Raw genomic sequence first — 27,876 nt, forward strand, 5'->3', positions numbered from 1 at the left:
GTTTAGTAAATACTGAATATTCCCCTAGTCCTTTATATCCTGTCGTCATTTCCTTTGTACAGTTTGCAGCTGTAGTTTCAAGCCAATGTGCAGTTAGCCGGGTAGGCAGAGTTTCATAGCGTGTTTAACCATGTAACTGAGATCTTTTCTCATGGTTTTTCCTCTCAGAGTTCTTGCAGCTCTGTAGCCTATACCAGCATCATCTCTGGGAAAGGTATAATTAGTAGATTTGTTCATTATCTATTTCAGAAGCATGAATATACTGTAATATATATATGCGTACATATATGTATAAAAGTAGGGAACTTGGTTGTCATGTAGTCATAGTTTGTGGTTTTGGAAAGCCACAAGCTCCAGGGTGGAGATAGCCATTGTATTACATTAGCTATTTTCTCACAGTTTAAGCAGCAGCAGCTCAAAACAGTGTGGTCCAGACAGCAAAATACCCAACAAAGAAGCAGTTCCCTCTCGAAGGCCCACGTGTCTCACCAGGCCTCTGAAAAGAGGTGGGTGGAAAGGGGATGCTGGCAAGCTCACGAGTGCCCCGTGCGTGGGGCAGAAATGGGAATGGGGAAAGGGAGAAACTGCAGTGGTGAAGCCATGTGATAGGGAACGTGAGCTGGGTGAAACAAGTGGGGTAGGAGGACTGCTTACCTCGGGTCTTCACAGGACTTGCTCCACCGTAATGCTTATCTATGTGTGTGTTGGCTTTCAGTAGCAAGGGGGAAACCAGAAATATTGCAGAGAGCTTCTGGCAGTTTTGAGTCATGGGCAGAGCACATGGGCTTGGGATTGAAATGTTCCTTTTTTTTTTTTTTTTTTCTTTCCCTCCAATTAATATGGAAATGGAAATAATCACTGTGAATATTTTCCTTTTATGTTGTCCTCTTCCTGTATGATTCTGCTGTCTGTGTTGACTATGCAAGTGATTAACACCAAGCTAGAGTTAATTAATTGTATAATAAACATCAGTGTCAGGGCTGCAGCCCTTCTCTGTTCTCACCCCGTGTAAGCTCTGCTGATGGGCTTTGGTTGTGTAGGAAGGGAGTTTGGGTATGTTCATTGGGAGATATAGAAACAGTGAGCCCCATCCGGGTATGGCACTGAGCAACTCTTCCATGGGAATGTGATTCAGCTCTGTGACACAGAGGTGGAAGGCAAGTTTTCTCCTTTTCTGCCTTGCAGGATGTATATGTGCTTCAAAGCCACAGTGTGAAACCTGCAAATTTTGGAAGCACTCATACTCAGCACCTCCTGGGAGTTATTCTATAAAGGATGCCGGAAAGGCCACAGAAAAATAAACTCGCTTGAGGTAGGATTCATGCTCAATTCTCTGAAAAAAATTACTCTCAGCTTAAGCACAGTAATCCTGAAGAGGTAATGATCAGCAGGCAGCATCCCATTTTCCTTGCTTACCACCTGGACTGATGCATTGGTGGCCTCAGTTACAACTTGTTCATGTCTTGTGTCAGATATTTGCTTGGGCCAGGGCCTGTGGTTGATGCCTCCTGCCCTGCACTAGCAGAGAAAGCGGTTGAGACCCAGTACTTTTGCTAACAGGGTGTGTCAATCCACATGAAGGGAATCAGCCTCCCGGAGATGGTTTTTCCAGCGTTAAGACAATGGAATAGCACAAGCTTTCAGGAACATGGAAGCCAGAGCCTCTCTCTGAAATAGAAATTATTCTTTTGACAGGGTAGCAGAAGAAAGCTGATAAATAATGTTATCATTCTGAAGGAAGCAATAAATGTACAATGTCCAGAGTATCAAACCAATGATTAGCTCATTCAATTTCAAGTTAACCTCATTAAATTTTGTAAATGTAAAACCTCCTTTGAAAAATGACTTCAAAACTGAAGCTTACTCTAGAGAAATGGCTGGAATTCGACCTCTTTCTAATAGCTTTAATTTTTTCCCTTTTACTCTAACATATTATGATGGCGCCAATAAATACAATAAGCTGTGTCTTCTGCCAAAATACTTCATAAAGTGTTATCTGTCTTCCAGGGGGCTGGGGAGGGGAGATCTTTTAGTTTAAAAATTAAGTGAATTAAAAGAAAGAGATTATATAGAACATGTATTTCAGGATTAGACAATCTCAGAGGCCATGTTCAGAATTAAAAATGTTTTTTATTGGACTTCCATGCAAATGGTTCTTACCAATTCATTTGCACCACTAATTATCTTGCAGAAATAAAACTGCTTCATGAAGGCTCAGATCCTGGATCCCAGCCTGCAGCTTCACAGTCATTTCTGCTCGCGGGAATTTTAACACGATATTCCCCCAGGTGCTACAATCGGGTCAACAGCTCTCCTGGGAGCCCAAGCATAGACACAGCTCCGTGGGAGTCAGACAGCTTTAGCACTGCTCACAGCAGATGCCATCCAGAGAACATGAAAGGAACGTACATTTATTATCTCCAGGCAGACTATGGAGAAGGAACAGCTCTGTATAATGGCTTTCCTGCTCCACAGTTCCCCAGGGTTGTTGATCAGCTGGAAGAACGGACAGGTAAATCAGCAATCTGCCTCTGTCCTGCAGGTGCTGGTATCCTCTACACTATTTGGCCAAAAATAAAGCTAAGCTGTTTGCACTCAGCTTCATGATATGTGAGGGTGAACATCACTGCCATTTCCAGAATTAAACATTGTCAGTGTAGCAAGGCTAGCTCTAACAGCACAGATATTTTTTTATTTTTGAGGAAGGGGGTGGGCTGGGATTTTTTTTTTCTTTTGTTTCTGAAAACACTGCAGAGGGCTCTTTCTGTTATCTCGCTCTCCCACCTGTTCCAGCTGCACTCGCAGAGTTGTGTTTAGTTTGCAAGGTTCAAGGTTAGCCTGAGGTTGGGCTCAGACCATGGCCAAGAAATGTAAACACGTAAAAGGCATGTGGTATGAACACACTTGGGAAATGCCATATGGTGTTCTTCCTCCTCCCCATCCTTGCTAGTGAAAGGCCGCTGATATTTTTGCAATGAACCCTCTAGGAAAGAACAGATAGCACCAAGACAAAACTGCAGCAGAACAAGGCTGAAGCTCAGATGAGAGCTTACCCCTTGTCTGAAATGCTTAATCACACAAAGTGATTCAGGGACTGGTGTCTGTGGACTCTGTTTCTGCCTGTCTGGCATGAGCCATGGTACGAAAGTCATCTCAATCATTTCAGGTGCATCCAGGCTGCTTTAACCTGTTTCCAGTGGCTCCTGGGTATGTCTGCGTTGCATAGTGGAGATACCAGCTCTGGCTCCAGGCAAGTTTTCTCCAGAGGCAGGAGCAGCACAGCTGTGTCACTGTGGTGCTTTGCATAGGGCTAATTGTAGTGCTGGTATATCTGCATGGCTGTGCTCCAGGCTGCACAGCTCTACTGCCTTGTTCAGGCAAATGAGGATAACTCTCGTACAGCTCTGCCTTTTGCAGCACAAAGATTTGCTCTTCTCACACACTCTAAGGATTTCTCCTAACTTCAGTTTCTGCAATTGCTTTAGCTAATTGCTATCTTTTGTTTCAACAGGAGATGAACCCATCACAGAAATCAGCCCCCGCTGTTGCTAGCTGTGCTGAACTCCTGCCATGCAGTTGGAAGAGCTGGAGATCTCCAAATCAGTTTCTGATAAAGGCGACTAACATCCTACACCAAGGTATGATGCAATACTCATGTTCTTGCTCTAGAGGCCCTATTCTGAAAGCCCACCACCATGCAGGATTGCCCTGTGTTTATCAGGAAAGGCTGCCCTCCGTTGTCTTCTCCTCACATACCCTGACTGACCCAGAACTTTCTCCTTTCCATCCTAACATTTTCCAAACAGCATAAACCCTCCACCAAGTAGTATGTTGCACGAGCTCTAAAAACAACAAGCAATAAATGCTTCAAATCTACTAGAAAAATCACAAAAGGTCTATTTTTTTGTAAACCTTCCACGAATTCAGCTAGAGTTGTATTGCAGTGCCTAATTTCCCCATTCCCAGTTGGCTCACGTAAGTGTCTTGATTCCATAACCAGGTCTCCTGTGCAGCGTGTGACTGGCTGGAAGGCCCCCCTACCTTTGAATTTTTCCTTGAAGGGCTGGGCACCTGTCTGTAAGTTCTGAAAGTTTAAATTGTTCACTATTTATGATTTGGTTTCTCTTGCCTGAAAATTCCCCTGCTAAAAACAGTGCCTGCTCTCAGCTTCTTTCTTGCTTCCCCAAATGTAATGGGGCCACATGGGTCATACATTGCTCCCAGCTTTCCCCCATACATTTGCATTGTATCTTTGCCACCCTGGCTAAATTTCAGGGCTGACCTACAGCCACCTGAGTTAAGGTTAACATTTCTGTTTGTAGTCAGAGTGTGTCCAACATAAAGCTCACCCACTCTTTTTTTCCCTTCATTTCTCTCTCTTTTTCTTTTATTTTCACACTTGCTTCAGGTACAGCATTGTGAGAAGCCAGTTTCAGTGTTGAAGTAGACTTAAACAGTCTCACCCCAACTCTGCATTTGTTTCCTTAGCTGCAATCCTACAACTGCTGTGGGGGCTCACACCAGAAGCAGAAGCACTGATGTGATACAACAGCTATCCAGCTGGGTATAGGGGAAAGAAGAGGGCAGAGAAATGTGTTAAATTGGCTTTGTCTCGCACACCTTTTCTCCAGTAGAGTGGAAAGAAAAGTGTACTTGTACTACTGGAGCATGCAGGACAGAAAATGAGCAGCATGTCAGGTTAAACCAATTACAGCTCTGAGTAGTACGGATGATGTGTTAACGGGGCTTCTCAGATGAGTGACTTGGCCTATGCCTGCTCGTAGGGATGCTGGGTGGTATAATGACAGAATTTTCACATGGCCAGGATTTCATTACATCATTTGCTAGTATATAGCATATCACAAGGGAATTTTACTTTATTTAACATAGTAACAATGAACAGCTGGCTGTGTTACAGCCCTCTGTGTCAGTGAGGATACAGTCAAAATATATTAGTCTAGTTTAAAACATTCAAATTACATTTTTGTAGGTTGGCCAGTATGTGCTGTGAATGAGCAAAACAAGGAAAAGACAATTCAATAGTGGAAATAAAATGTCAAACATAATGAGAGCCTGAGCACTATGCAGCAGAAATGTTGGCATGAAAGGTGTTAGAGGGATTTAACCTACTTAAGGGACACAGATTATAAAGGCATCTAGTTTCCAAGACTGCTCTGTTGCCTAGCAGGACTTTAAGCCAGGAGTTATATATGATACGCTGTTTATATCACTATTCTGATAAAATTAGGGTTTGACTTGCTTGAAAATTCCAGTGTTAAAGATGTCAGTTATTAGCTCCTTTTGTGCCTCTGTGAGTTTAGTAGGGACATGTGATCATTCCTAGCTACTGACACTGCCTGGTCTATTAGGATGGTGTCTGTACCACCTTCTTTCCCCTCCAGCTATACCAGTGAGTGACCTTCTCCACCAGTTTTGGTAGGTATAACAGAGAAATCTAGGACTATCTGCATGCCAGCACTGTGTGGTCTGTCAGAGAAGCTAACACGCAGTTACAGCCTCTGTAATGGTTAACAGACTCTGCTCCATTAGCCTCTACTTTCTCGTTTATTTCTGTCTGGCCTTCGTCAAGTCTCCTAATTTTTATGAATCTCAGTTCACCAACAAGAGAATTAGGTTTAAGCACGATTTACTTGTGTGTTTGACAGACGGACAGAGTGCTGTTGTCTATTCCACAGCGAAATATAAATACCCCGCACAAACTGTTATTCTCCTGGGATTTTTAGTGAAGTTTACTGAAGCCTATACAGAATGATACAAGTTAATAATAGGAAGAAGAGGAGGACTTAGATGTCACTTCTTGCCAGTCTGTGGTATTACCCACCGACCTTTCCAGAGCACTTTGCAAATGTAGTTTTGCAAGCTGAAAAGGACACTGTGTTCCCACAGCTGCTATAAAAGATCATTCTGTGATATTAAAATACAGGATTGACAGGAAGCTTTCGCTGATGATTGGCCTGATTTTTTTCTTAAATACTCATTTTTATACCTTGGCATTTATATTTTCCTAATGGTCAGTAGAATAACACTGTCATTAGCTTTTTTTGCCATTAGGCACAAGTAGATGTATTCAGCCTGCTCAGTCTTAGAGTAGTTGATTTCTTTGGGCATCAGTCATTTGTATCGCTTTTCTCAGAACATCCTCTGGCTCACCTGTTGTTCTGCTTTGGTGATGGATGGACAAAGCTAACTGGCCTTACCAAGAAAACAAATTGGAGTCTCGTTAGACAATTAAGAGTGACTTAGTTATACTCAGATGCCCGGATGGAAGGGGATTCAAAACTGAGATTTAAAAGGAGAAAAAAAAAATAATTAAAAAAAAATGGCAATAATAATGTTGGGGTATCACCTTCAAAGAAGGCTTTTGAAAAGGTGTCCCAATTTAATATTGTACTTTGCTATTAGAAAAGTTTGAACAATATTTTACAGATTTTTTTTTTCCTTTAGAAAACAGTTTTGTGATCTGTGAAAGACAGTGATGGGGAAATGTTGGCCTTTTCCCCAGCTGAAGTGAATCAGAATCCATTTACACAGGGCCTCTGAAGCAAATATAGAGGGACTGATGTCTCACCTCTCACAGTCACTGGTGGAGAAAGTGATGACTGAAGGCTGTAAGGATGGGTGAAATTTCCCCAGTGCAGACTCCCTGCTGCTTTGGTCCGTAACTGAGAAATGTACTTCTGGATACCATGAAATGCAGAGTCCTGCCTGCTGTCAGCAAGAAAACCACATTCTTGCCTTTCAAACAAGAGACATTGAAATGCAAAGCTGCTGTTCTTAAGCACAGAGAGATGTTAAAACGGTTTATTTAGCTAATAAAAACGTGACTAGACTCTGTGTGAAGGAAGGTGCTTTCTACCTGTGGCTTCCCAGCTGATGAGGCAGGCAGTAGGAAATGCATGGGGCGCTTATTAAAGGAGGGAAGAAAATGATAAGTTCACAGTGCTGAGGCTCCTGACTGGGGCGAGTGAATTAGAATTAGACAGATGCAGTATTTCATGTTGGCTCCAACATCTCAAATGACAACCACACAGAAAACACAAATGTAATAAAAATTGTATTGTCTTTGGAATAAATGAGAGAGAAATTTATTATGTTTGTGTGACAACAAATGATGTGATTAAGACTGCACTATAACAATTGTGATGATAGCTATTTTAAGGAACTTACACTTTTTGACAAATTCTCCTTTTAAGCCTTCTTGATTGCTGCAACAGCTGATAAAAAGAGTCATTCACAAGCCTTTTTTTTAAGCTTGTTAAAAAAAAAAAAGTAGGAAATTAAATAAAACACATATCCTCATTCCAGGTTGCATCTTTTAACAAAAACAGGTTAAGAAACATCATAGTAGAATTCAGTGGAAAGTTTTCCCTATGTAGCGATTTCTATGTTTTCTTTATTCAAAGGCTACTTTAACACAGCTTTACCTAAAATTAAGCATCCTGAACATCGATAATACTCTTTTTAACAATCCAGCATTGTCTTTATATTAAGGCTTTGATGTAGCATAATACTTAAGAAGGTTCTTCACTCCTCAGAATTTAAGTGATTATTTATTTATTTTTTTATTTATTGCTAGATATCCATGAAGTTAAGCATGTGCTTAATTGATGTGTTGACTTAGTGCCTGAGACAGTTTATCTGCAGTGTTCCTGTAAAATGCAGCGCCATGTAATGGGCATTTCAGCCTGGGGCATTTCAGTGCTCACCAAGAGCTGATGCCGACTGGGCTGGCATATCTGCTGGGAGGATATGCAGTAGTTAACAGCTGTGGTGTTAATGCTCTGCTCTGCAAGTAAAACATTTAATAAACCAGGTTGTCTTTAGCCTTCATGTTGTCATTGCAGCTATTTTCCAGACACCGAAAGTTTAATTTATTTTTTAAAAGAGACACCACAAGTATAAACTGTAGCAAAGCTGTTTATTATTTGTAGACGTTGTATGTTTCACTGCTGAAGAGCAGCATCAAGTCTTTACACGGGATGTTGAATTTAGTGCTGCTAAGGGAAAATGATCCATCTTCCCTATGCAGAAAGCATTACGTCATGAAGGGATGGAAACAAAGAGCTCTGAGGGACTAGGATAGGCAAACTTCCCTCCTTTTACAGGAAATGGGTGAAGCCTTGCTTGAAATTATTATTCAGACGTTTTGTGCTGTAAAGGAAATGTCTCCTGATAGCACAAGCTATTGGTTTCCTGTTGTGAACTAACAGTTTTGGCATAACCAAGAATGGACAGGAAGGGCAAATGATTGGGGGTCAGCTGAAGAACTTATTTTAATGAAAAGACCAGCCCAAGAAAGTGGGAAGAAATTTACTCTGGAAAAAAAAAAAAAAAAAAAAAAAAACACAAATTCAAGGGGGAAGGAGGGAAGAAAGGGATCAGTTGTCAATTGCTAGGGTCTCGTCGTAAAAGTAACTAATAACAACAACAACAAAAATCCTCATCAAGGTTTAGCAGGGCTAGCAGAAAACAGGGGATGCTGTTGTTGCACAGGAAGTATCATGGGGGGAGAAAGCCCTTTGTATCCTACCTAATTAAGAGCCTGATTCAACAAATATATATCCGGCTTCTACACTGAGGAAAGCAATTTTTGGAAGTTTTCACAGATGTGGGACTTTTCAAGCGGGACCGTATAACAGAGGCACTTCCAAGTGCTATTTTTCAACCCTGCTGTATAAATAGCACTGCCATCAGGTCCCTGAAGCCGCCTTAGCATCGGGCCCTCCAACTGCTTGCCTTCCATTTGAAGCAAAAGCAGGCAAGGGGAAGGGGCATGTGTGATGTTTTCCTACCTCAGACCTTCTTCCCGGCCCACTGCGAGAGCAGAAAGGCAGTGGCTTCCCCTTGGCTTTTCCTGAGGCCGCTGGGGATCTGTTCACCTTCATGAGCCTGCTAACACAGCACCCAGGCTGCCCTCACATTGCTGTCTGAGTCATTTTTAACATAGAATTTTGTGTTACATGCTCTTGGTAGCAACCACTCTCACTGCAAGGATAGTTTTGATTGTATGGAAATTTAAGTTGTAGAAAACGGCCGCCTACTACTGAAAACAAAACGTGAAAAGAGTCAATTGGTGTTTTCCTACTCCTGAAAGGCCTTCAGAGAAGTGTTTTTTATGATGCCAAACCCATAATAGCTTGTAACACTGTGCCTGAATTTCTCTTTGGATTTAATTTAGATGGAATTTTAAAATCCATGTACAACATTTCTGCTTTCTACTCTTAGAAAAATACAAACTTCAGTCATATTTGAATCACACTTTCTTTTAACATATCCTTTTAAATATTTTTGTTTCCATTTAGGCCTGCCAACATTTCCATGGAAACCCCCAAAAATAAAGACTTTCCCAGCCTTGTGAGAGCACACCTGCAAGAGCAAGAATTGCAGTTAGCCTGTTGCCTGTCCAAAGTGAATCTCCTTCATTAGTGGTGTCACCTAAGGACATTTTTCATGGTTGGTATGATTTTTTATCTCAAAAAGTATTGAAAGTATAAACTTAGAAATTATACAATTTGAAATCTTGCCATGGAGCAGTAACAAAAGTCTGTTGTTATCCAATAGCTCGCTTTTTAATATACTATCTCAGTTTCAAGGAAAAAAAAATGCTTTACAGATTGTAGTGTTGAGATTGGAAGTCCTGAAAAAACAAGATGAAATAAGCACTCACCTCAGTGAGACAAACGCATGTACAATGAAGTCCCAATGAGCTGTCTTACAAGAAATCTTTTCACTGGCTTCAGAAGGATTTGTATCAGAATTACAAAGACAATGAAAGAATTCATCTGCTTCTTCCTAGTAGAAAGGTGCAGCATGTTTACTATTGAACAGCTGGCTACTGTGAAAACTGATGTTTAGACTTTTCAACATTGCTGATGTTAGACACACACACACATATATTAGAGAGCTAAATTTAAAGCAGTCTGATCTGTAATTTTATAATTGCAATTAATTCTGTGCAGTTTTCCAATTAAACAAAAATATTGATATAGACAATTAAAATGGCTTCACATGGCTTAATTTTTTTTTCAACCAGAAGGAAGCTATGATAGTAGAACTGAATTCAGACAATCTGGCAATACATAAGAATAATATTTCCAGGTGATGTGCTTAAATTTCTTATATTAAAAATAAACTCAAGCTGACAAGATATATTTTTTTGAGCCTACTGTCATTTTTAGCTATATGAATTATATATCCTGTTTGCTAAATTGCTAAATTTCCTGTATATGAAGGCTTTTGATTTGTATGCATTTCTGCAGTGAGGTGTCAATTTGACAGCAAGTCTGCATCAGTAATGAGCACCACTGGGAAAATAGAGACTTTGCTGTTTCTTTTTACTAAGGAAAGACTTACCATAGATCCCAAACCTAATGAAAAATTGAACTTTAAATACTGCTAAAAATACACCTTTATGTTACTAACGGTAATACGGGAAAATCTCCTACATATTGTTTTGATTTTTTAAACATACTGAAAAACTTAATTTAAATGCATTCAGGTCTCACCTAGGTTTGCTTTTCACCACTGCTTTATAACTTTATGGCAGAGTTGTTAGCCAACACAGACAAACCTCAGAAATGCTAACTATAGCATATATGTCGTATCAAATGATCCCGTTGTAATTAATAGGATGTTCTGTGAAATTCCATGCTATTCCATATGAATATGAGTATCAACTCTCTTGTCTCAAGGACTATGAAAGAATGAAAGGAAAAAGCAAACTCAGACCTCAAGCAAAGTGTTTTTGCTATGGAACTGAGTTTGAAGAGAGGGTGTTTCATTCACAGAACATGGAAACTGTATGTGACAAACAAGTGTCATGACTGTTGCACCATCTCAGACTACAGTCTCATCAGAATATACATGTTTTGCAGGATTGGAGCTTCCTGTTGTACATATGAAAAAAAAATCAAAGAAGTCACCTGGTGTTTATAAGAAGAAACCTTCACAGAACGGCACAGGTACTGTTGATACTGGTCATTCACACGAAGACAGCTCCCTCCCACTTTTAACAAAATCCATGTCCTAATCACAGCATTAAATTGCTTTTTGCAGAACTTACCAGCTTTAAGTAAAGCATTATCAAAGATCCAAATATTTGCGGTCAGTAAGGTATCCATGTCACAAGAGAAATATTTTGCTAACAAATGCTGATTCAAATGTTGCGTATTCCCACTGCTTTGTTTTTGTTTTGTTTTTTTTTTTTTTTTTTTCTCTAGGCTAAGTAGATGACTATTTAGTGCTGCTACAAAGCTGTCAAATTACTTCCACTGATCATCAAAGAGGCAGTTGTGTTTGAGCACTACGTGGGGAGTACTCCTGTGCCCGCATTTCTTCTCAAAATGACCATTAAGTTTTGTTGCATGCTCATTGATACCCTTTAAGCTGGATTGGTGTTGCAGATGGGAGTTCAGAGTTGAATGCCCCTGTGAAGGTGGGTGGGTATCCCAGTGGCAATAAGATTAAACTGCAGAAGGGTTATATGTGTTCTGAGTTCTTCAGTGTCAAATGCCATGGAACCTGCTGATAGATGAAATGCATGGGAATTCTCGCGCAGGGTCAGTTTTTCAGGAATGAAGTGGAGAAATTAATTGTAGAGAAAGATGTAAACTGGCATAGGTTTAAGCTCAGTCATTATAAAATTGTTCCTGTTCCTTTGGCTAGATGCTCTGTGTGAGTGTTAAAATCACCTCTTTCGTTTGTGCATGCTTTCTGGAAGTGATGTGATGAAAACAGCATACTACTACTTCAACTCAATAGGGAATGATTGGAACTGAAAAGCATGTATTTGTTTGGCGTGAATCATTCTGCAGTATGTTTCAGTTTCATTCTGAAGGGGAGGTTTGTTTGTCCTTTAAAAGCTTACTTAAACAGGAGAGGAAGCAAGAACAAGCCCCTGGCACTTTTACTTTGCTAATGCAGCTGATGCATGTCTCACTTCATACTGCTGATGTATTGCTAAAGGACATCTAGGATAGTTTCAGCTATTCCAGTTTTATTGTTACTACATCAAGCTTTTGCCACTGGTTCCCATGATTTTTGGCAGTGTGAACAAGTATTAATATTGAGATATGAGTGTCAGAGAAGGTTACAAATAGAGAAAGGTGATGGGTTTTGCTGTAATGTCTATTGGTTCTACCTTGCCCGTAGCTTTTCAATGATCTGGATGTTAAATAGTTTTGTTTAAAAAACAAAGCAAATGCTATATGGTGAAGGATGTCTCTTGAAGACGACTGATACAATGTGGAGAGGACAACTTAATATTATAGTAACCACTGGGATTTGATTTTATCTACGTTATTAAATAGTGCCAAATTAAGGACAATTTTCAGAAAAAGAACTCAAAAGTTGTAGCTCCTACAAATGTGAAAAGAAATACCAGAAAAAATGTTAGCTATTCATTTCTCTGCTGCATCTCTAAGCTTAATTCTGCCTCGTAATCTCCTCCTTAAAAGACATGTTGAGAAATAGAAGCTTTATTTTTCTATGTGTATTGCATTTCCTTCACCTACTTCTTGCTCTGAACTTCCTACATTAACTTGGTTTGTCAGTGTGAACTAGCGATAAACTGGGATCCCAGAGCAAATAGCTGCTTCTTAGTGATTTCTGTATTAAGTCTCAGGACCCCTTTCAGTCTCCTTGAGTTCCACCTGGAAAGTTGGTTGTTTCCACGCCAGCTGGGAAGACTCCTTGCTCAGATTTGCTTCCCTGCTGTACATGTCTGGCACTGTTCCTGAGGCTGGTCTGAGGAGCAGATCTGGTCACAAAAAGCGGCAAGTTCCATTACAGTTACGGCCACAGGGGCTGATTTATGAGAAGGGACGCGTGCTCTGCATGCTCCTGTATCTTCTGTGTGACAGTGACCTCAGGCTCCCAAACCTAATGCTCAGATGTTGAGGAGTCATCTGGAGGAGTCATCTTGCACTAATGCACAGTAGCTTTGGCATATAAATATATATATTTATATTTAATGTAGTTAACAGTTTAGATCAGATCCCTCTATTCTGATTTATGTACAAGCCAATCATAGCTTAAGGATTGAACTGATGATTGTATTGTACCAAGGGAAGCAGACTTTCTTGGAAACAAACACATATGTAATTTTTATGGGGAATTATTATTGTTGGAAAGAACAGGCAGGCTTGAAATCTCTTCCCTGGGTCTGAAAAGGAGTGGCAAGATCTAAGCTAGAGACAAGGATAGGCCCAATTCTTCTTAGTTTAATCTAATTGTGTTAGTCAGGCCACTTGAGAGATAAGAGTACTTAGCGTGTATAGAGCAAAGCTCCCTTCCATATTACAGCAATCATATTCTGTTGGGAAAAGGGGTGTTGCAAGGCGAGCTGTGCAGGCCCATACATAAATTCTCAGCGAGCCCTCCTGGAGTCCTTAATTGCTGTTTAGCCATACTGACAGCAAACACAGCACCTCACCCCAACCACATGGAATACAGGGTCTACAGGGTTCAGAAATCATCTTTTTTTAACATCATGGTGTGATATTTGAACATAGGGCTCCACTGAACCTGCAGCCTCAGTGGCCACTGGCTACCTGCTGGGGGAGGCTCATTCCCTGCAGGAGCTCGGTGCCTCTCATTTCAGGAGCCCCTTTGAGACCGCTTGGAGTCTCTCCCTGAGCTGGTGGGTGGAGGAGATTCAAATCAGGCAAATAGATGGATTACCAATAAGTCATGTTGTTTGGCCATCTGGATGTATGGCCGCTGCCAGGCTCATTTTTCAGCTTGATGACCATAATGATTTTGGCAATAGTTGTGGCTGCTCCCATCCATTCTTTCAATAATTTCCATTACCCTTGCCAATTATTTTGCGGGTCTCAGCATTTACTTTCAGAGCTATGTGTTTTTGTTTCATGATCTCTGAATGGTGATTTGCATGAGTATGTCTCTTTGGGACTGCTTTTGATCTTCTTAGAGCAAGTTTTACATACAGCATATGCCTTTTGAACTAGCTTGTGACAAAATGACTCAAACAATGCTGCTGTAAATAACCTTCCCGTAGCCAGTGAATGAAAAAGAGACAAGTCTCAGCTCTCCATTTTGCTGGACAGGGCATGCACACTAAGCATACAGTGAGATGGAAAAAAAAAAAAAAAATGTTTTTAGGAGTGTTGTCAGTAGCAGATCCCAGCTGTTCCCTTGGATATAGCACACAGAGGGATTCCCTGTACAGGACTGGTTTCAGCTGCATTTTACTCTATGGTTTTGTCCATTTTTAGTATTTTGTCAGCCCCAACAGGCTGAAACAGGCATCTTCTTGTGTATTTTAAGCTAAAAGAAAAGTCAGTGAACAAATATTGTCTATATAGGAATCCAGGAGGAAAAAAAATAGCATTATAGGATATCAAACTACTTGTTCTGAAGCATTGTTAAGTCTTACTCTGTCAGATACAGACTGTACAGCTCGCATCTTAGCCCGCTGGGGAAAAAAAGGAGTTCCCAAACATGCTCAAAATACTAAACTGTTCCCAGGAGAGAAAAATCTAAACAAATGCTATCCCCTTGCTGAACACACCCAATCCTTCCCAAATCTAAACAGCCACTGACGCTATCACCTTCTGCCAGCAACTCTCTTTTATTGTTAGGAAGGAAGGCTTGCGCTGCTTCTACAGGATTTTGCCACTTCTGTACAATTGCATGCCTCAGATACTCAACCAGCTGTGTGCTGCTGATTCTTCAAGGGGCTGACACACACAGAAAGGGATTCTGTATCAGGGTGCTTCTGCATTAAGACTGTGTGGTAACTAGCGGTGACTGGTCATTAGGTCATCACCAGTCACTCGTGAATCAGCAGCACACAGCAGGTTGAGTAGCTGAGGCTAGTCACTTGGAGTGACTGGTGCTATCCTTTGCAAAAAGGACCAAACAGCAGACAGATTTTGGAAGAATAGTTTCAGAATTACATGCTTCCTAGTATTAACATAGACCAGTGTACATGCGTATCACAAAAAACAGACAAGGCATCTCTAATTACCAAACCTAACTCATTAAAGTAGGGTTTGATAGCTTTATAGGCTTGAAACAGATCAAGGCTGTACTTAGTAAAAATCATCAGTTAGCACCAGAAATAAAAGCATTTTAGATGTCATTTCCTTGAATATGTGCTTAATAGCTTCAAGTCTTTGAAAGCATGTACCAGCTACTCCCCATCACACAGCTGCACTGGCTCCACGCTCTCTGGATTCAGTTCAAATCTTGTTTTCAGTGTGACAGGAACTTTTGTCAACGCTGTAGTTGAGCAACAAGATGCATACCAATAACAGACAGATAAACAAAAATACTGTAGCAAGTAGGCAAGGTTCTGGATCCTGAAACCTTGGGAAAGTTTGGTTAATTTCTCAGCATTAACAGGCACATAGCTATAGCACTGGACGTGCGGTTAAATTGTACCTGAGGTGGCTGCTTCTCAAAGCAGGTTCTGTGACATAACCCAACTTCTGTCCAGGTTGCCCTTGCAGACAACCTGGATCCACGTTGTCTAAAAGTGCCATGTGTCCTCACATCATGTCAGCCTTATCTAAAAGGCTGCAGGACGTCTCATCTGGCTAGCCTCTAATGTATGTTCTCATCATGCAGGCAGATGGGACATAGGGAAGGGACTGGGTCGAGTCGTGCTCAGAGCCTGTTAGCACTGCAGGATAAAGATTAGACCCCAGAAGCAAACTTGAGTGTTCTCTGAGTATGTCAGTTTGTCCCAAACTGACAGTAAGTCCCAAATTTGCTCCAGGGGCCTGATGGGGATTTTAATTTAAAGCAGTCATGAAGTAGGCCATGCTCATCTCACTGAGCTTCCCTATCCACTGGATCAAAGAAACTGCAGAAGATTACACACCAGGTATGCACGATTTCATACCAAATGCAAATACGTACTTTAAATGTCTTATAAATATTGTGGATCGCATTCATAGCATGCCAGAGGCCTACGTTAAATATCATCATTTGCTTTTCTTAAATGCATACGTAATTCATAATGGCCTGCTAACCTCATCAAGTTCTTCATGCTTTCAGGCTGAGACACTTGTATGTGATATACATCACAACCCCCAAAGAATAATGGTAAAAGAAAATAGGAAAATTCCCTCCCTATAGAGAAGACTCCCCTCTGGCTTTAAGGACATACAACTTCCAATTAAAGGCTTACAAAAGGGCTGATAGGAGACTAAGGCTAGGTAGTGCCACAAAATACGTCTGGCTGATGAGGTGCCTAGGGCACAGCTGTAGCTTTACAAACAAGTATCAGTAAATCCACCTTTGAATGCAGTTCATCTGTCTGGAGAATGAAGTTCATCTTTCACAGTACAACATGGTCTTCTAGACAGAAGGAGAGAGGAGAAAAAAAAACATTTATCATTCCTTTGCCAGGCAGAGTTCAACTTGAAAGAAACCGGATGAATTGTGCATCATTCATCTAAGGAACAAATCTACACTACAGATTTGTCTGAGAGACAAGTGAATGCAGTCCAAAAAAGCTATCCATTTCAGAATGGGAGGCTTGAATTCAATCCAACCATAAAATGCATGCTGAGTAGCATCCATTTATTCAGGCTAGTAATGGCTTCTTTTAAAAGCACATTGCCTTGATCATTTGTGTTAAACATGGCATATATACCAACAAAAATCCCCATCTCTGTGAATGCAGGCTATCTGCCAGCTCCACAAAAGGATTTTTTATTTTTTTTAAACAGCTACTGAGCAAGGACTGTTGCCTGCAGAGCAGATTTTATATGTTCAGTCTACTGTGATCATCAGGTCTGAGTGCGTAGTAAATGGAATTCACAAGCCTTTCCAAGTCACCTCCTGTGTAAAGCCCTGAACAGACAGTCCCAGAAGTGAAGTAAGGAACAACTTCTCTCCCCGCCCCTTTGGGCAGCTCGCATACATGCTTTTAGCAGTACCTAAAACAAGAAAAACACCTAGATCCACTTCGCTGGGACTGACGGAAACAGAACGGAAATGAGAAACTGATTGAGTGGTGAGCCAGCTTCTCTTGCAGAGAAACTTCCAACTTTCTTTCCTAATGATTTTTTTTAAAGCACTTCATTTTTGCTTGTATTCCATTAAAAGAAAAAAAAAAAAAAAACTTGGCCCATGAGATGAGTTCTCACTGCCTACACAGATGAAAGCCGTGAGAGGCCTTAAATGACTTCAGCAGGAAACTACTGGGAAGGGGAGTGGTCTGTTTTCTGACAGCCCCATTACACATTTCTAGGAAAAATCTTTTCAAGTTCTGTGTACGAAAATGAAACAGGATTACAGCACTGCCTCTCTCTTGGAGACGATCTCAACAACACTGTTTTCCTGCTGCCATGCTGGAATGCTGCAAAGTAATTCCCTTTTTCCTCTCTCCTTTTCTCCATCTATCTCAGGATCTCGGGCTCAGAAACAGCACTTGAAATGTGTTGAGTGTAAAACTTCAATCTGAAGTCTGCTCAGATAGGACCCATGTTTTGTTTAGGTGACCTTCAATAAGACTTTGTTTTTTGCGTTCATAAGTCCACCTCCCTTTACCCCAAACCCTCAGATAAACTGTTTAGTGAGCTCAGGAGTTTTCCACTTAGTAGCGATGACAAAGCACTCGACTACTGCAAAACCCATGACAGAGAAGCTGAGCAATAACAGCCGCCAGCCAAATAGATCACTGGGGTGGAAGGTCATCCTTGAACTCTATTTCCATTCTTCCCCTCTTGGTAAATTGCTCTGGGAACAATCCTCTCTTCTAGCATAATGTAATCAAGAACTAGAAAGTCACCACCACTTACACAGCGCTGCAATTCCTGGCCTGACTGACCGTGTTGGGAATTTGAACTGAAGTCTCCACCCAGGCAGCATGTGGAACCAATGTAATGGCTAACACAATTCAGAGCTTAAAATGGAGCGACGTTGCAGTTCCAGCTGGTTTTGTAAGTCAGAACAAGAGATTCTTGGAAGCGTTATAGGAGAAAAAGAAATAAACAGAGGTGAGGAATGGCTCCTAGTCTGATGATGTACACTAAGGAATATCTGAGTGACAATGCAAAAGGCAAGGCAAAAGCAAAGCCTCACTAGACAGCATTACGTAGCACCACGCTCAGAACCAAGACAGCAACGAGAAAGTGATGACTTTGGGATATGCTTCTTGGGAAAGAGGTGCATTATTTTTATCTCTGCTTTTAGAACAGCCACAGCCCCGTGCATATGGAAAGGTGAAGAGCTGTAACAGCCTAGGGGTAAAAAAATAAAGCTTTCATTTTGCTGAAGAAGAAAGGGTTGCTGTATGAGTTTGACATGGCCCAAGTGCCCTTAACAGGTTCTGTGACTCACAGTGCTCTACAAATCCCTTAATTATCTGAGAGTGGCATCTCCTGATGTACTGGCTAAATCCAAGCTTACTCTGGAAGGGCTTTCTTTCTTGAAAACTGGTATATTCTTTTTGATCAAACAAGTTTCTACATTATTCCTTAGTCCTAACACGCAGAGACCCAGTATCGCCAACAAGCATTCACCTTACTACCAAACACATTTCCATGGAGGTTGCTGCCTCCAAGCAGAAGTTCTCAGCTAGCTGCTAATTCTGACCCAGAGCTTTAGCAATGTAATAAGAAGTTAGTGTTTAGGCATTAGTATTTTTGCTGTATAATTTGATAGTTCTGCTGTCTACCCCATGCCCTTGTTTACTGGCTGTCTGCCTTTCTGGCAGACTCAGTCTTCCCAATCTAGTAATCTTTGAATGCAAGAAACCTACTGTTTTGTAGAGAAGTGTATGGGAAAGGAAGGCCAAGCCACAGACTTCAGAAGGAGTTTCCTTTGTGTGCCTGTTTATGCCTGCATACCTCATACCTGCATCTAACACACCTGCTATATCCTTATCTGTCTGAGAAAACCCTGATTGCTACATCCTATTTGGGGACCACAGGCAAAGTTCATTGTTCTCAAGAGTTCATCCATCAAGATTAACAGCACAGGTAGGAGGCTGGAGATAAAGTGTTTATATAGTAAGAGAATCATGATACGAGATCCGCACTGAAAACAGATGATTTGCCATACTCGTACAGAGCACTTGCTGTGTATTTAGAAAATATAGAAAAGATGCAATAGAAGCATTTGAGGAGGAAAAAAAAAATGCTTCTGAGATTTTCACCCACAAAAACAAAACTAGCAACTTAGAAAAAAGAAAGAGTGGATTTTTCTTTGAAAAATCTTAGATATCATCAGAGTCTCGAGCAATGAAGTTCTATATTGGCATTACAACAAAATACCTCAAACCATGCTAAACCTGTACATCCCAGTTTAACATCTGCAGGTAGGACTAGCCTTGCAAACCAGATCTAACTAGCATCATCTTTCCTAAGTACGTTCTAAAAAGCTTTAATTCCCAAATGGACTGGTCTGGAGGAGACAATTCTTGCACTCTCTTGAGTGGCAACAGCTTGAAAACAGCACGCTTCAGGCTTGCAAGAGTCCTCAAACATGCTACTACAAATACAACAGCCTTTAAAATTACTAGAATTTACTTTAAAATTACTAAAATGATTATTAAAAATAAATAAAGGAAAAAACATTTTTCACATAAGAATACACTTAAACTATTATTTTAAAATAGATTATGAACAGAAGAAAAATGTGAAAGAAGGCTTTGCATCATGTAGGTGTTTTTTTTTTTTTGTAGCTGAAGTTCTTTACATATTTTTAATTTTAAATTAATATTCTTAAAAGGAAGGAAGGGGGCTAGTTCAGACAGCTATTGAGAGTTGTCTAGATGTGCTCTACACTTTCTTTATGCTTTATTCTCTGGATAGGACTGATTTTTTCCTTGATATACGCGATGCAGGTGAATTCCAGATCACTTCAGCAAAGTGCAGCTTTACAGGGAAAGACATGCAACAGAGGAAGGATATGCAACAGTTCACAGCTTTAGAAAGGATCCAAGACCAGTCAACAACCACATCTTCTGTAAGTAAAACTACTCCATCTTATAAAATCATCTCATAAGGGAGGAAATATCTAACAGTAATGTTAAATGAGTGTAACAACAAAAACAAGTATAACTTTGGCTAAAACAATACTTCTGGGAAAAGCTTTGACAAAGTCATTATGATTTTTTTTCATCATGTTTCTATCAGAGAGCATTGCTAATTTTTAGAGTCTGTTTTACTTGAACTTTTGAACACCACTCTACATTTGCAAAGCATAGTTGTCATCCCAGGGAGAATCTTCAACAGCCTACTGTCATTTTCAAAGGGAAAGGGAAAACATAGCAAAGGCTTCAAAAAATGTGAGTGAATTATTTCATCCGCTTACAAGTGCAACATGTGCTCTCTCTTCTGTAGTGACACAGTACAGAAAACAAGATCTAATTAAAGCAGTTCCTTTGCCAAATGAGTGGGATCTTGTAAAGACTTGGCACACAACTCAGATTCAAGCTTCCTTGTCTTAAACAAAACTAAACTTAATATGGAATGTAATAATAATGCCCTGATGGGATCACTCAATGTATTTTTTTTTTCAATCAAGTGACCACAAAGTGCTGGGTCTGTAATCAAAGGGACACTCAGTATCTAAAACAGCAATATTGAAGGAAACAGGGATTTTTGCGTACTACAGTACAGATGTCACATAAGTGAACCAAAGAAGAACATTTGGCCTTTTGTCATCTTACATACCAAAACAGAAAATCTTTGGTCTGGCATACCTTTTCCTCTGTTCTACCCAAATGAACAGGTGTGTTTTTAAAAACACACACAAACCAAAAAGCTCACAAGTTCCACAATGTACCTCTGAAATTTAGAAATAAAATTTTTCTAAGAAAGTGATTTTCATCTTATTATCTTTAAATAAGTATATATATAATATACATAGTGTCTTGAAATAAGAAATATAATCTTAAAATCTCGTGTGTGATATTGGTGGTAGGGGGACAGTTGGACCAGATGATCTTGGAGGTCTTTTCCAACCTTTATGATTCTATGAAACTGCCCATAAAAGGCAGATAGGCAGGGAACCTGATAAAACCAACAAATAGTTTTTTTTTTTTCTTTTCCAGTTGGAGAGAAAATTAAGGCAATTTTGTTTAAAAAACAAAACCCAACAATAACAAACTACCAAAAAACCCACAAACAAACAAACAAACAGACACAACTTTGGTAATACAAACTGAGCATGAGGTAAAGATCACCATTAATATACAAAATTTTTTAAAAAGAACCGGGGCCCAATATAGGAAACTCATAGAAGATTCAGTAATAAATAGATTTTGCAGTACAATGTAAATCCAGATGCTCCTTCTCTGTTATTGAACTCAAGTTGCTGATTAACTCAATACACAATGTTAGCAGAACAGTATAGTTAATTCAAAGAGAGCCAGAAAATGCTCCAAAAAGCCTAAATACTACTCTGTTGAGAAATCAGTGCCCAGGGCTGCTACACCAACTTTGTTAGCCACTAACCTACATCTCACGGTATCCAGCTAACTCACCAGTACCCCAAGTACAGAACACCTCGTAAATACATGAAGCCAGATTACCCTTTCTTCTGAATAGCATTACAGCTCTTTGACAAACTGCGTGTGAAACACAGTTCCTGGGAATATGGATTACAGACAGCTCTTCAAGATGTATTTTGAAAGCACATATGTGGTATTGAGGTAGTTGGAATTTGCATACAGAAAGAACAGGTATATTTCTAATGCGATCTGGACCTCAATTGGCATGAACTGTCTTTAAGTGCATGGCCTGTAGGAGGATAACATGCAAGGAGCACAAAGGGATCTCTGTTCCACATCTGGGTGTTGTACCAGGAGCAGAGGGTGGAGGGAGGGAGGCGAAATCTGCGATGCTGATGTGAAGGTAAGATGCAAGATACGGGCATCTGGCAGCCATAAGAGGCAAATGAGGTAGAGTCGAGCCTCTGGCTGCTTGCCAGCAAGGGTGTGTGCAAGGATAACAAGAGCTTTTAACCCGTACCTAGAGGTCAGGATGGTAGGAACAGAATTATGGCACATTGTACTTCGACTGCAAATTTCTGTGCTTTAGAGTTTCAGTAAAATTCTACCACAACATTTCATAATTAATGTTTAAAATACATGCAATCAAACTTCAGCACAAATGACCACGTCCACAAAACATCTAGACATAAAGGTCCCATTAAATTCACTGGGGGTTAAGCCCCTAAATACTCCTACTGTTATGACCAAATATTTAAAGGTGTTATATTTTTCTTTTTCCTTCTTAAAAACTACAGATTGTGCCCTCACTTTGAAACAGATGTCTTTTGCTCGTGGCTTTTTTCAGACCTGTATTTCACTGTAGCTCTCCACGAGTACCACAGCCTGCAGTGCCCCAGGCAGCAGCACATATCTCTGAAGTTTCAAAGATAGTGCTCATGTGTCTCTGGAGCTCGTACCCCTCACTTCAACAACTGCTCTTCAGCCTGCTCGGATGCTACCAACCCCACTTACAGGCTGTTGGGACAAACTTCCCTGACATAACAGTCAGAGGAGTAGACAAGATTACAGATTCGGAATGAGTTCCTGCCTAAATTCAGTATTAAGAAAATTTTATGCAGTCATTTTTGCGCACAGATTCTCTTGCAATCCCTACGACCAATCTTAGTTTTCCAAAAAGCAAGTTTTTAATTATGAGCAGAGAAACAATAGCTTACTTCAACATGAAAAAGAATACACCCACTATTTTTCCATGTTCTATAATTCAAAAATAGGTCAACTAATTAGCTTTAAAGCTTTCAAGAAGATTAAAATTGAAATATAGGGCTCAATTTTCTTTTTATTTTTTTAGGCCAGACACAGAGATTAAAAATTTTCAGACCAAGGGCTACCTTAAGATAGTGAAAAGAGGAAAATTTTTGAACTATGAATCTAACATTGACAGAATGCATTGATTCCATAGTAAATTTTTAAACAGTAATTTTTTAAACATAGACTAAATGTAAAGCATTTAAATAAGACCATAGCATTAACTACATGACAACTCGGAAGTGCTACAGGGCCTATAATTCGTCATGCTGCACCTACAGATCTACCTGGCTTTTTTCACCTTTTTTTTTTTTCTCCATAGAGTGCACATCTAGAATGCAAACAAGGGCCGAAGTACACCTGATCAGCATGCCTACCAAGTCATGGGACTTCCTAAATTGAACGTGAACCAGACAGAACCAACATGTTCTGAAAAGAGTGACCAGAAAACTGCATTGTTTTTACTCTGTACATTAAAAACATAACACTGAGGGCCAAAATTTGTTTCAATCATGTTTGGCAGTTAATGACAACAGAACTATAATCAGCAGCATGTTGACCCAGCGTCCTCCAAGCTCTTTCTGTGTGCACCAGAGGAACACTGTGTACAGACAGAGTAGGAAACACGGTCCCTCCATTCATCAGTGCCGCAGCCACTGTGCACAACAGGCACCACTTTGGAGAAACATTCCTGCCTGAATTTCAAAAAAAGAAAGCCTCACAACTAAAATCCAGACAAAGCCCAACCCTGGTTCTGCTGCTACTGCTCTATGTGGTATTGGAGACCCTCTGAACTCAACTGACTGAATGGGCTGAATGAAGAGTGAAGGGTTGGGGAGTAACAGTGATTTCAAACCACCTTGTGAGTCCACTCTGGCATCTGTACCGGCTTCTGGTGCCAATGGTACGATTTACACACAGCCTCGAGACTTCACACTGGTGATGGAGAATTTGATGTGAAGTCTCCTGCTCACCTGAATGCTCAGAGCAGGGAGGCAAGAGACGCAGCAGCTAGTACAGACACTTTCGGTCATCCAAAGGCTGGTTAAACACATCCAGGGATACAAGCTGCTTACAGCAGCCGAGCATACCACTGAACCACACCCTTCAAGTTATTTCCAGCAATCCTAACAGCCACTGCAGTCAAAGACCGTCTTGGGGTTTCCATCAGAAGTCCAGATCCTGCAAGAAACGCTACTGCAGGATTTGGGGCCATGCTCTACACTTTTCAGGATTCTCTATCTTTATACTCAAGTTCAGATCCCTGCCACCCAAACAAGCCTGAAGTAAAAACTACTGCTAAGTACTGGAGATAAGTCAAACACCACCAAAACCTGATTGCTGAGGTATCCTGTACTTGCAGTCACCTCATCTCAAACTAATTTGATTTTAAAACTTAAGTTAAGCAAGTTATTAGTAATCACTTTACATATATTTCTTTATTTTGTTGGGGAAGGAACGAAGGGAGAAAAAAAAAATCAAGCTATTTAGCCTTCCAACTATTTAACATAAAACCCAAAAGAGCTCCATCTGGCAACCAGCAGGATTTCTAAATAATCTAAATAGTATCTACATAAGAACCAGGCTGTCTATAGTAAGACAACTTTGACTTTTACAGGCACAAAAAGCCTTTATTAACATAAAAGGAAATTATAAAAAATTAAGTTAGAACAGGAACAAGAGTCTGGCAAACTGACAAAAGACCCCAGGAATCTCTGAATTAATCTTGAAATGCTGCTTTTGCCTTTGTCGGCACATAGCACCATACACTGTGTAGTTTAAAAAACAAATAAACAAAGCAAAATAAAAACCCTTAGATTCAGAGGACTGTATTACAATAAAAACAGTTCCAAGAAAAGATCCAGATTCGTTAAAATCAATACATGTAATTCCTCACTTTGCATCACGAGAAGACCCCTGATGTTTTAACATCGTGGAAAATATTAATATTTAATTACAGACTTAACTGAGTCATGGATGAGGCCCCATTTCCACAGCCATCCTTCTTCATTAATAGTTCATAATGCCACTAACTTTTTATATTAAATTTTGATAATTTGTAATTTCCAAGTAAATAAACACCTCCCCATATTTAATTTCCCAGGTTATCCATAGGAAGGAACTGGCCTTCCACTTCATACCTAGCCTGCCTGGTTTTTGCCCTGTGTGTGAATGCTCCAAGCCTGGTGGTGTTTTGGTGTCTTACACAAGCTATTAACGGTCAGGATGCCACTTTCAAGCTGCCACTGGGATTTTCTGTCAGTGTCCTGGACAAGAGCCAAAGAACGACACCAGTGGGCCCAAAAAAATCCCCATGTGAGGGGATCCTGTGAGGATGGGGCAGCCTTGAAGCTGAGCGTTTCCTGAAGCTCTCCTGGCTTCCAGGAAGGGAATTTCTATCTTTATCACTGCCCATCTGGCACCTCTCGCAGGCAGCAAGAACAAAGAGTTGGAGTTAAATGTTCTGGTCCCTACCATCTGCTTCTGCTCATAAAGTCTACAAGGAGCCTGATAGGGAGAGGAAACAAAAAAAAGCCACCTTCATCTCCCACTGAACTGCTCTGGCAAGTACCTATTTTTGCCTGTACTTCTCAAGGCAGCCCTAGAGGCGTTTGTTTCCCTACAGCAGTACAGCTGCTTGACACAGAGCATCCCAAACGCTGCCAGCCCAACATCTCCATTCACAAACATCTAACAGCCCCAAAAGAAAGGTTGCGTTGTTTGAGATCTGCTTTACTGGATCAGCCTCTGTTCTATCTAGAATAGGAAAATTCCTGTGGGTTTAATAGGAGGTATTACCCTACAGATTTTCTCTGGTTCCACCTCCTTTCCCATCAGCCACATCCCCTCTTGCTGCAAGTCTGCATACACCATGTGTTGGCTCGACCCCTTCTGTCTCTGACAGAAGTTTGGCCAAAAAGAGCAGATTTTCTGCTACTTTGATCATTTCCTGTGGTAAAAAAGTGAAGGGAATTATCTGACCCATGGTCTTTTTTTTCTTAGTTTTGAAAAATAACAAGGATTTACATTTGCAAGTTCCCTTAAATAGCATACTTGCTTTTCAATAGCGTTTTGCTGCTAGTTTATTGGTTGTCTTACAGAGCTTTTAACTTTTTTTTTTTTTTTTTTTAAATCAGAAAACACATTGCTCTTTCAAAATTCTGCAATCAACTGCTGTATTTTATCAATACAGAACTTCATTTTGGTGAAGAAGCAACCAAAAGGTAGTATCAAATCCACAAGCAATGCAGAAGTGGCAGCTTCTACCCTGTTAAAAAATTCTCACATTCAAAAAAGGAGCTTAATTCTCTTTTGGTGGGGATAGTGTTATTTTTGGCTACAAATATGCATTGCATAATGTATTTAGAAATAAGTTAACCCTTTTATTAAGTACACTATTAGAACAAATCCATGATGTGCGATATAAGCAGCCAGAAGTACTAAGTTTTCTCTTATCCATGAGAGCAACTTTGGAACCAAGGTTCTCTCTGGAAAGTTCCAGTTCAAAAAACAGGTCTAATGCTTGTCTAACCCTATGTTGAAATAGTGACATGACCTGTTTACCCAAATGGTGTAAGCATTTGGGCAACATGGACCTCAAGTATGAAGCCAAGTGATAATTCGGTGACCATTATGCAGCCTGAAACCGCAACCTGAAAACAAGTCCGTCCATTAGGTATTTTTTTCTGTCCCAGGAAATACAAAGTAAAAGAACAATATAAATATACCCAGTGAAATAACCTTGTATCACAATTAACATTCTATAGGAATACATTCCAGAACAATTATCACAATATACATAGTCTTTATAAATAATTATTGTCCTGTTAACCATTTACTCAGAATGCATATAAACAGTTGTTTGTATCAAAAGCCCTTTTTTTGAACTTTGCTAGGTTCATAATACATATAGTACAGATTTTGACAGATAATCCCTTGAGCTGAGGCCAGAGGAGTGCATGGCTACCTTTGCTATCAGTGGAAGTTCTACTATGGGAAGAAACAATGAAGGTAGGTACTTGTACACTTCAAAATATTATCAGAAAGGGAATCTGCAGTATCCTTGTTAAAAAATGAAATTGTACTGAACCACAACAAAATTGGCGCTATCATTAATAATATATTGCCCTTCGTACACAGAGGTAATAAGGAGGCTGCACTGTGATCCATATAACCTCATTAATAATGTATAAATGAATCAAAAAGAATCTAATTAGTTCAGCAGTGCCAAAAATTATCAAGTAGAAACATCAAAAGAGCCGGTGGGGCTTTTTTTTTTTTTTTTTTTTTGTCAGACACGCTGCAGTGCTGCCCTTTGGAAGCTTCTGGTTTGTATCTGGAAGCAGGCCTCCCAAATGTAGGTCGTGGTGACTCCAAGGGGCTGGAGCCGGGCGACGGGCAGCACCGTCTCCCCACGTCCCGCACGAACTCCTGCACCACCTAGGATCTATGCAGAGGAAGGGTGGAGCCGGTTCCTCACCTCCTTTCCGCAGCCGCAGAAGATAGCACATCCTGAAAGCATTATGTTTGCTACAACCCCTTTTTTCCTCCTTCCCCTCAAGTGCAACTGCGGAAAAGAAGGAAGGGTGGACTGGGGCAGCATCTCAGCTTCCATGGAGACATGTTAAAGAGATACAAAGGAGAGCTGAGCAGAGAGCTGCAAGCACGTAAGAGATGCAGGACCTCCCTGTAGATGGCCTTGGCTTCCTGCAAGTCCCTTGGGAGCCCTACAGCTGTTCCTGCCATCCAGCTGGGAAAACGTGAGTGCATGCACACACGAGTCTCTGAGGAAATACCTGTGGAGGTTTCTTCCACTGAATAGTCCAGCAAACTTTATCTAAGTCAAAGTTAGATCAGTATCTGTCTGTACCTGCGTGGGTACACACACACATAAAAATACTTATGTATCTGTCTATATCTACACATAAAAGTGAGAGAACTTTTATACCCTACTGCGGCCTCTGCAGCACGTAGTGATAGCGTTACATTGCAGCAGCGATGTAGTGAGAAAACCATACCCAGAGGAATGTAGCTTGGAGGGATTTTTCACAAAGAAAAGTGCTAATTGTACAATTCACTGAAGCAAAAAATTACATTTAAGAATAAACAAGACC

General features: G+C 40.4%; 1 long non-coding RNA gene across 1 annotated transcript; it reads left to right on the plus strand.

Moving 5' to 3' along the window:
- Positions 1-1,190: 1,190 nt before the first annotated feature.
- Positions 1,191-24,217, plus strand: LOC116493361. The gene is made up of 7 exons (XR_004253748.1): positions 1,191-1,312; positions 3,512-3,638; positions 4,001-4,077; positions 9,324-9,474; positions 10,896-10,982; positions 19,844-19,965; positions 23,085-24,217. It is a non-coding gene; the product is annotated as an uncharacterized LOC116493361 (long non-coding RNA).
- Positions 24,218-27,876: the final 3,659 nt, after the last annotated feature.

The sequence above is a fragment of the Aythya fuligula genome, chromosome 11 (assembly GCF_009819795.1).
Source record: "Aythya fuligula isolate bAytFul2 chromosome 11, bAytFul2.pri, whole genome shotgun sequence".
Taxonomy (NCBI): domain Eukaryota; kingdom Metazoa; phylum Chordata; class Aves; order Anseriformes; family Anatidae; genus Aythya; species Aythya fuligula.